Below are 10,669 nucleotides of genomic sequence, written 5' to 3'. Positions count from 1 at the left end.
AAAACTTTTAACTGCAATGTTCACCGAAGTTTCACAGTTCATGTTTCAGTTCTATCTCTAAAGTGTGCAGTGTCAGCAGATAAAGCTTTCATTGGGTAAGTATAACGCCGTTAATATTGTGGCAGATAGTTATATTGTTTGATGTAATTATAATGTAATTATTGAATATGCAGTCGTGATTCATAGAATCCTTGATTATTGATTTGCCTTTGTCATGGATCACTAATGAAATGAATGCTAACGTAATGGTGAATTTTGCGTAAATATATTTTACAGTATAAAACAATTTCCTTTTTGTGTTCTATTGTCGAAATATTAAGATAAAAACTGGTCAAGGCTATTGGCACGGACTATATGTAACTTAACGGGGGAAAGTCTGTTTGCACGGACGATGTGTAACTTAACTGGAAAAGTCTGTTTGCACTGCCGCCGTGTACCTCATCAGGAAAGACTTTTCCACCAGCCTCCGTGTGTTTAATTTAATTTACGTAAATCTGTTTGTACTGCTACTGCTTATATGTTATGCGAAATATACTCATATTTGCGCGACTGAATACCTTTAATTCCTTATGTGCAAGTGACTGACGTTAAAACTTGTATAATGCTATATAACTTCACCTCTGGTAGAAATTTAAATTTCGAATAAATATTAAGTGAATCTCATGGGTGAAAAATTCCTTTCTTTTTATGCTCAAGCTAGTTAGCTAGCTAAAGTGTCTTATGAGTTTGAAAGTAGCAAATTTCTTCAATTAATATCAGCTGTTTACCGTTTATGTAATGCAGTGTTTTTTGTGTACATTCACACAGTAGATCTAAGTAACATAATTCTTTTTTAATTCAAGGTAACAAAACATACACTTACAATGTACATTTGCTTAGAAAATCTGAGTAACAATTCTTTCTTGATTTAAGATAACAAAGCATGCACAAATCAAAACAAAGCATATGCTGAGATTTGATACTGGGCCTTTCACATTGCATAACAGAATGACATACTTTCATTCGACTACATATGTTGAATGGTGACATTTCTTTGTTTATACTCTATGGCTGTCTACTGAAAACAAAATTCTGGACAGTTAAAGTAAATTTTAAATATCTATATATTTGCTTTTGGGGATACCTCTAATTCATGGACTTGCCTTTAATTGTTTTAGACGAGATCACAAATGTTATAACCCCAACTATGCAACAGACCCTGATAATGTTAGTGAACAGCGGCAGCATGAAATTTAGTACACTGTCGCCATATGAAATAAACACTATCAAACACTTTCCATTTATATTCTGCTCGTAGTTCAATAATTCAGCTGAAAAACCTGTAATAATATTAATGGGTATGTGTTATGTTTAGCTGAGTTTACATAGTTCAGAATGCACTGATCAGTCACCATGTGGATACTCTTTTCTGTTGTAGGCACATGGTGGTGGTTGTTGTTGTTGTATGGTTTAACACCATTTTTTAGATAGGCTATACATGTCAGCCAGTATAAATGGTGGATGAAAAACCTGGGAAAACCCTGGAAAGAACCACTGACCCATGAGATTAAGCTACTGGCAACCTTTCTTACATACCCACGTTGGCCAAACCAGAGACTCAAACCTGGTCAGAGAGAAATGAGATGTCAGTAATCCATAATGGTAAGCACTTTAGACTGCTCATCCACTTGAGGGCCCCTAGGCACATGGTGGTAGTAGTTCAAATAGTCTTTTGAAATGTTGATACATGGTGACCTTGTGAATAGAGTACACTTTCCAAAAATATATGGTCAAGAACATAGGAGGGTCCAAGTGTCTGTGATAATGATTTCTGTGAAGCTTTCTCTTTTGGTGAAGCTAAAGAGCTTTAAAGTCAACCATATCATATATGAATAACAGACAGCCATGGACCAAGAAGGACTTGTGTCACATACGATAGTTACTTATGCACCAAACTTTTCAATGTTGTGTCTGTTTGCTTGGTACTGTGTGATTTTCGATGGAAAAAGAAAATGCACGTTCATTCTTAATAAGAACATATTTTTTTATTTGGTCATAGGGACAAATAGTTTCAGTATAGGGATTAAAATTTGTTTGTCCAGGAAAGGAGGCATATTTTTTTAAACTTCAAATCTGTCGTACACCAGAAGATTAAATGGTCAGCACTTTTGTCTGTTTTGAATGCCATATTGTACCCATGTTATCAAAAATTCAACTTTGCCTTATTGATACAGCTGGAGCTGGCTTTGAACAAATGTGACTAAATAAAGTTTAATGCATAATCATTTTTAGCAGACAGACCCTATAATTGAACCATAGCTTAACAACCCTTCATCTATCAAACATGATAAATGAAATGAAAGTAGATTAGCTTGAAAATACATGGTAGTAGTTTCACATTATAGAGACATTCATTGAAGGAAACAAAATTTAACTGAATTAACTTAAGCTGTTACTGGTTATCTGGATTCAGATGTATTTTTTAAAATGATGATTTCATTTAGTTTTTTCATAAAAAAATAATTATTGACATTTATGTGATAATGAGATGATAGAAATTAATTCTGAATTGTTTGGTAAAAATATCCCATGCCTAGAATTAGTATTTGATGTACAAAATAAACATGGTTTATGCAATGCTGTGGTTTATAAAGAATCATTCTTTCTATGCAGTTGAGTGTGTGATTCTATGTGGGAATTTATAGCTTACCTGGTGGAAGGTCATATAAGTTTATAGGCATGTCCCAGTGTCCATTGTGCATCACTTGTCAATCCATTTACATATGCTATTTTTGATTTCTTCTCAAACACAGCCAGACCAATTTGGGTTAAACTTGGCAGGAATGTTCCTCAGAACATGCTATCCCAAAATTTTGTTCAGGATAGCTTCCAATTTCATGGCAATGAGGTGGCTTCCATTGTAATCATAGGTACAACATTTTTAACTTTTCTAAAACAATTAGGTCACTGTTGACCAAACTTGAAAGGAAGTGTTTGTTAGGATGTGCTGTATCAACATTATGTCCAGGGTGGTTTCCGTAGCAGGGGTATGGGTTCTATAGCAGTCCACATGAAAAAACCTACAGCTGAGTCAGTTTTTATTAAGTTTCTTTGGGCTGTTTGTTAGGACAGGATCTATGATTTTATATGGGGGAGCTCCCAAGCAACAGAGTGTCTCCTGGAGTAACCATATGGAAAACTTTTTTAACTTGTTCTCCTCAGCAACTCAGCCTATTTCAACCAAACATGATAGAAGTGTTTGTTAGGACATGCATTATCATAAGTGTTGTCCTGGTGGTACCCCTAACAATAGTGTGGCTTCCTTATGAACCAAATGTACTTCTCTAAAATGACTGGTTAGTAGGAGTTTGGACATGCTCTATCAAAATATTTTTAAGGGGTAGCTTCCTTAACAATGGTATGGCTTCCTTGGCAAACATGTGGAAAACCTATTTTCAGCTTTATGTATGTAACGGTTGAGCCATTTGTGATCAAGCTCTGTAGGAATATTTCTCAGGCCATGCTTTATGAAAATTTTGTCTGAGGTAGATCTTTGGCTTCCACTGCAACTACTGTATATGGAAAACAAATTTTTAACTTCTCCATATTAACCACTTTTAATCAAACTTAGTAGGAATATACTTAGGAAGTGCTTATCAAATTTGTGTTCAGTGTGGCTTCTCTGTCATTTGTGTTATTTTCTCATCAGTAAGGCTGGAAACCTATCTTTGACTTCTTTGCCTCACCCCATCCCTGCCAGCAATGGTACAGCTTGCTCAGCAACCACATGCTAGACCTATTTTCACCTTCATCAGAATAGCCCTGCCATTTTTAATTTTTTTTTTTTATGAAACTTTTAAAAAAAATGAAACTTAATAGGACTGTTTGTTACTATAGTAAAAGTGTCTTAAAGACCACCCGTTCTGCCACAACGTCATGGTCTCTCAAGGCAGGTTGTCTCTTGTGACAGCTCATAATACTATATAACCAATAAATCTGCAAGGAGAGCTTGGTCTCTCAAGACAAGTATTACTCTCTATCCTTGATCAAAGTTGTGTCCAGTTTGGTTCTCCCAGTGGTATAGTGACTTCTAGGAGCCAGGCAGAAAACCTACAAAAGATACAGTACAAACTCACATGTAAGATGAATTGAACTGCAAAATGCACAGGCCCAGATCTGTCATTGCAAAATGCATGGACAGATGTGGGTCTGTGCAGCTTGTTAGGAGTAAGCAGTAGAACAAACAACATAAACCCTGATCTGCAGGTGCATTATGCGATGGCAGATCATAATCTTTGTTTGCAGTTTGACAACTTATAGGCTAGTAGTATGGTACCTCCCATATTGATACTATAACTAATATCCATAAAAAGTCTATAGCAGAGAGTGACTTTCATTTTTATAGGGCTGGTTGTGAATTCGCCTTTTTGCTGTACATACAATTTACCCACAAGACCTGTCATGCACTGCTGTACTGCTTATGGACAAACAGAACAAAACTGGAGTGTACACATTGTGATGCTTACACTGAACTATGTTATTATGCTCATATCGCTGTGTTCAAAAATAGCACTAACTATTAGTATGTACGGTAAGGTCATTTCGTCCCAAATCATCTTTAATTAACTCTACCTATCGTAACAATGTAACAAAATTTGTCTGTAGGGTTTAAGACACTACCCATGTGGGCTACTAATAGGCAGAGGTCATTACACCCAGCATAACGTCCACCAAATTCATAACTGGCCTTATGCTGAGTTGACAAAGTTGCCATATTAGACCATGTTGTGATGGATGGACTAGTCCTAGCATGAACATGTTTCTCGTTCATACAAAAGAAGACAGGTCACCAACTAGTCCAGACATTTCACAACACCAGTCTTATTATTATTATTGATTTTTTATACCAATACATGTGAGCATCTCAGACCTTCTTGGATATCATGTTTCATATTACATCACTGTGACTTGGATATTTAATGTTGCAGACATGTAGCATGATGTTCCACCCAGTCACATTTTCCTTACACCAGGGCAACCAGTCCTAACACTAACCTCTTAATGTTGAGTGCCTAGTGAGGTAGCTGCTAGTATCATTTTTATAATTCTTTGTTATGACTTGGCCAGGGTTTGAACCAGCATCCATAGCAGGCTCTCTAACCACTAGGCCACCATATTACTGCATGTTTACTGTTTTATTGAAGTAGACCTGTGTATGGCAGATATGAGTTAATTTTATATTATAGATGTCAGCAACATTTCACCTTCAAATGTCATACATTCTATTCATAAATATAAAATCTAAGCCAGAAAAAGATGAAGAGAAGAAAAAAGTTCTTTCATAATGAAGATTTTGTTATAATAAGGTAGATTACCTGTGTATTGTACATGTGAATGAGTATGGGAATTAGATGAATTGGCTGCATGCTACATGCTTTTCATGTGTGGCCTCACCTGAAATGCTAACAAACTAATTACTGATACATGAACCATGATTCTAATACTGGCTGTCAGTCCAAGGTTACTCATAACAGTGACTGGTGCCCAGTAGAATCCGGGTTGATATTGATACTAGCTTCTGAAGCAGGATTTAAAGCCACTGATTTCAAAGGAAAACTATGTCTCAAGTTATTATCAGTTCATTATAGTTGTACTTCTTTAATATCTTTAAAAGGTATGTTCTTTTTATTACTTTTTGTCAGGGATGCAGTGTGTGTACATATGTCACTGTATATTGTGTTGTGGATTTTTAATGTAGCTCTAACAGTTTTAGTCATATCCTACAATGTCTGCAGTGTGGCAATTTGTAGCAATTTGTAGCGCTGTCTAGCACTGGGGCATCATGCCGCAGACATGTAGCTTCATGTCTCACCCAGTCACATTATCCTAACACCAGGACAACAAGTCCTAACACTAACCTGTTAATGCTGAGTGCCAAGCAAGGGAACTGCTAGCCTAAGTACCATTTTTATAAGTCTTTGGTATGACTTGGCCAGGGCTTCGAAACAGCAACCTTCTGCATCTGAGGCAGATGCTCTAGCCACTTAGACCACTGGAGCGATATGTATGTATATATGCATGTATGGATGGATGGATGGATGAATGCATGCATGCATGCATTTATTGTTATGTATATTTAATTTGTATTATTTGTTGGCTTTTCCCAGTGTAATATGTTATATACATTTTGAATTTTGTACTTAATCTTGTCAGAAACCAGTTTCACTCTCTACCAGACTAGGGACATTTATTGTTTTCAAAACATGATACATATCTAATATTTCTCTGTGAGTATAGATTAAATATTAAGATCATTATCAGTGGAGGTAAACATGTTTATCTTAATGTAAGTCTAGTGTACCTTATGTTTGTCCCATTCTTATTATTGTTTTAATAATAGACCTTATCTTATTGATAACTTAGAAATTTCTAGGAATGAACTTTTGATCCTCATCCTAGTTCTGTTATTGAGTTTTAGTTTTTTATATATAACGTTTACTGGAAAAATTGCTATATATATATATGCACCTTGTAATTGGTATTTTTGCATAAAGATCACACAGCATTTTCCATTCTTTGTGTGCTGCAGATAACAAAATCTTCAATTATTTTGTATTGATTCAGTCATTTTATATTTTATATTTTGATAATTCTTTCTCAGTCCTGCCTACTCAATAACTACTAGAGCTGGCTGAGCACTATGAAGAATGTTTCTACTGCAGTATTTTTTAACGTACTGTGATATGTGCTATAACATACCATGACTATATTAGGGACCAGCAGTGTATTGTTTTGTGGTAGGGGCCTGACATTTATTTTTTAATTTCCGTCTATCAAAAAGAGGAAAAAATATATGGCTCTGATTTAATGTTAAATAACTCTATAGAATATTCATTTCATTATTGCTTCTCATGGGTCAGTGGTTCTTTCCGGTGTTTTCATGGGTTCTTCCTCCACCATTAATACTGGCTGCCATGTATAGCCTATCATGTGCTGAAAAATGGCATTAAACCCTACAACAACAACAACATTTCATTATTTGAAAAACAAATTAATTATCTTTAGATAAAAAAAAATTCAGCTCAGAAGAAACTTTGATACACACCACCGTTAGATGATCAGCACCTTATGCGTATGTTAATTGTTGTATAAATTGCAATCTGAAAACTGTAACTTAAGGGTGATGATTAAGCTTACATTATAGCTGACACCCTGTGACTAAAGTAGGATGATAAAGCTTACATTATACCTAACACCCTGTAACTAAAGTAGGATGGTACAGCTTACATTCTACCTAACACCCTGTAACTAAAGTAGGATGATAAAGCTTACATTATACCTAACACCCTGTAACTAAAGTAGGATGGTACAGCTCACATTATACCTAACACCCTGTAACTAAAGTTGGATGGTACAGCTTACATTATACCTAACACCCTGTAACTAAAGTAGGATGATAAAGCTTACGTTATACCTAACACCCTGTAACTAAAGTAGAATGGTACAGCTTACATTATACCTAACACCCTGTGGATGACATTGTGCTGACATTAGAAAGTTTGTTGATAAAAACAGGAAGTGTTGATACTGTAGCCTACAATTTACTAGATATACTGTTGATATAACAGGCAGGGAAACTTTGAGTGGGATGCCAACACCCAGCCAAAATAATTATCAGAGATGGTCCGTAAATGTCCAGTAAACATAAAAAACACCTACTCAACATTTTGGAGATATGTGCAGGCATTGAAAATAGCATGCAGATGCCCTTTTATCACAAATGGTAGGATGGCAAGCAGGAGATGTTTGTTGTTTTGGGGCTTAATTTAGATCATGGTAGTCTATAAATGGTGGCCAGTATAACTGGTGGAGGAAGAACCCAGGTGTAACCATGACCCACAGGCAGCTATTTGCAAGCACTCTCACATACCAATGTTTTCTGAGCCCAAGACCTGATCCCACACAGACAGAGATGAAATGGCAGTGTCTGGTAAAGGCAAGCACTTTAGACTACTCGCACACCGAGGACCCCATAAGCAGGAGTAATTTTGTTGTTCTTGAAAAAGCCAAACTTTCCAGTTAAGTTGTGACCTCTGGTCCAGCTGGATGAGTAGTATTTAAAGTTTATTTCAAACCATTTGTAAAGAGATCAGGAAAGTTTTATCATATTTGTTTTATCTGTGTAGGGGCCCCGAGTGGCCGAGTGGTCTAAAGCGCTCTTCGTTACGGATCACTGCCATCTCACCTCTGTCTGCGGCGGTTCGAGTCTAAGATTCAGCCAATGTGGGCATGTGAGAAAGCTTGCCAGTAGCTTCTCGTGGGTCGGTGGTTCTTTCCGGGGTTTTCCGGGTTCTTCCTCCACCATTAATACTGGCCGCCATGTATAGCCTATCGTGCTGAAAAATGGCGTTAAACCCCACAACAACAACAACAACATTTATCTGTGTATGTTTATACTTACCTTACCTCTGTTTGTCTGTACTTAGATCATATGTTTATACCTAAACTCTGCAGTGTATACCTTGCTAAATTATCTGGAAACAGGTGAAACTTTGAAACATTTGCACCAAGACTAGGGCAGATTCAATTAATGTGATAACTGAAAGCAGAAAAAATATAGTACAGTTTCACCAAGTGTATTCCAGTTTCCTCATGAAGCCTTATTAGTCTGAAAATGTATTTATCAAATTATATTGGAATCCAAATGACAGGTGACAGCTGTCAATCAGTTACTGCTTATTTGTAATTCCATTTGACTGCTGACCAGTTAGAATATGTACTGATTTAAAAAAAAAAAACTACATCTAAGTTGCTGTCTTGATCTTGTGGTAATTAACTTTCAATTTTGTTGCCAAATCTAGACAAAATGTATGAATGACTTGACAGTGCTTTATGTATTTTGACAACAAAATGAAATTTGTTTTAAAGCTGTTCAGTGGACAGAGCATAGGTAAAACATCAATTGTCTTGGAAACTGAATGACTTTACCTATCTGCTGACAAATGTGTCTCAATTGTTGCTGTTCAAAACTGTTGGGCGAGACAATTTTCTCCAATGCAAACTTTGTGTGAACCAATAATGTATTGACATCATTTGTGCCAATTAAGGATGTCAGACTAAGAGAACATCATAATGGATAGACACCTAGATCATTTCCTCTTGAATATTTTCACTATAATATACATTCATTAGGATATTAAGTTCATTATTTTTCATCAAGTCTGTTTGAAATGCTCACTTTTGACCCCAATATTTTTCTGATAAAGTGGTATTATTTTCAAAATAGAACACATTGTTTTTATTTAAAATGTTATGCAGGTAATTAATAGTGAATGAAAATACTTTGCAAGTAATTAGTAGAGTATGAAAATGTTATATTAGGCAATTAGTAGAGTATGAAAATGATATGCAAGTAATCAGTAGAGTATGAAAATGCTGTGTAGGCAATTAATAGAATATGAAAATGATATGCAAGTAATCAGTAGAGTATGAAAATTCTATGTAGGCAATTAGTAGAGTATGAAAATGCTATGTAGGCAATTAGTAGAATATAAGACGCTAATCAAGTAATTAGAAGAGTATGAAGATTCTTTGCAAGAAATTAGTAGAGTATGAAAATGTTATGCAAGAAATTAGTAGAGTATGAAAATGTTATGCAAGAAATTAGTAGAGTATGAAAATGTTATGCAAGTAATTAGTAGAGTTCACAGTTCTGTAGTTGTGGTCATTGCTAGGTCTGGCACATCATCAGTGTTGACTCTTTGAACCATATCCTGTGTTAATCTGAACATAATAAAGGGGAACATATCTGTCTAGATTACCATCTTTGCTCATTTTATAAGTAGAGTCCACTTGCAAACTACATATACCCAGATCTACCATTGCATAATGCACTAGTCTGGCAGATCTGTGTTCATGCACTTTGTTAGGAGTAATCAGTTGAGCAAAAAACATGGACCCTGATCTACCAGTGCATTATGTGATGGCAAATCATGGTCTGTGTTGTTTGCAGTTGGACCTGACTTATAAGCAAGTACAGATGGTAACAAATGTTTTGCTTCAAAAGAGTTTGGCTTATTACTGAATGCATTTTTAGAAAGAAAGTCTACAGAAATTGAATCTGTCCGTAGAAGGTCTACAATCTAGGGTCATTAGGATTGTCAATAGAAAGCCTACAGTCTGGGATAAATAAATCTGTCCATAGAAGGTCTACAATCTATGGTCATTGGGATTGTCCATAGAAAGCTTACAGTCTGGGATAATTTAATCTGTCCATAGAAGGTCAACAATCTAGGGTCATTAGGATTTGTCTGTCGATAGAAAGCCTACAGTCTGGGATAATTAAATCTGTCCATGGAAGGTCTACAGTCTAGGGTCATTAGGATTGACTATAGAAAGCATACTAAATGGTGGGTGAGTAATTAAATCTGTCAGTAGAAGATGTTCAGTCCACTAGGTTCATTAAGATTGTCTGTAGAAAGCATACATTCTAGGGTAAGTAAATTTTGTCCATAGAAGATCTACTGTCTCTGGTAACTAAGATTGTCCATACAAAGCCGACAGTCTTGGGCAGTTAAATCTGTCTATAGAAAGCCTACATTCTGGGGTAATTAAATATGTTACCGATTTATTTTTGTTGTTATTGTTGTTGTTGTTATGGAGTTTGCACCATTTATCAGCACAAGATAGG

This window comes from Sinohyriopsis cumingii, chromosome 19, assembly GCF_028554795.1.
Source record: "Sinohyriopsis cumingii isolate HCF-2022 chromosome 19, ASM2855479v2, whole genome shotgun sequence".
Lineage (NCBI taxonomy): Eukaryota > Metazoa > Mollusca > Bivalvia > Unionida > Unionidae > Sinohyriopsis > Sinohyriopsis cumingii.
Note: the sequence above shows the minus strand (reverse complement) of the source record.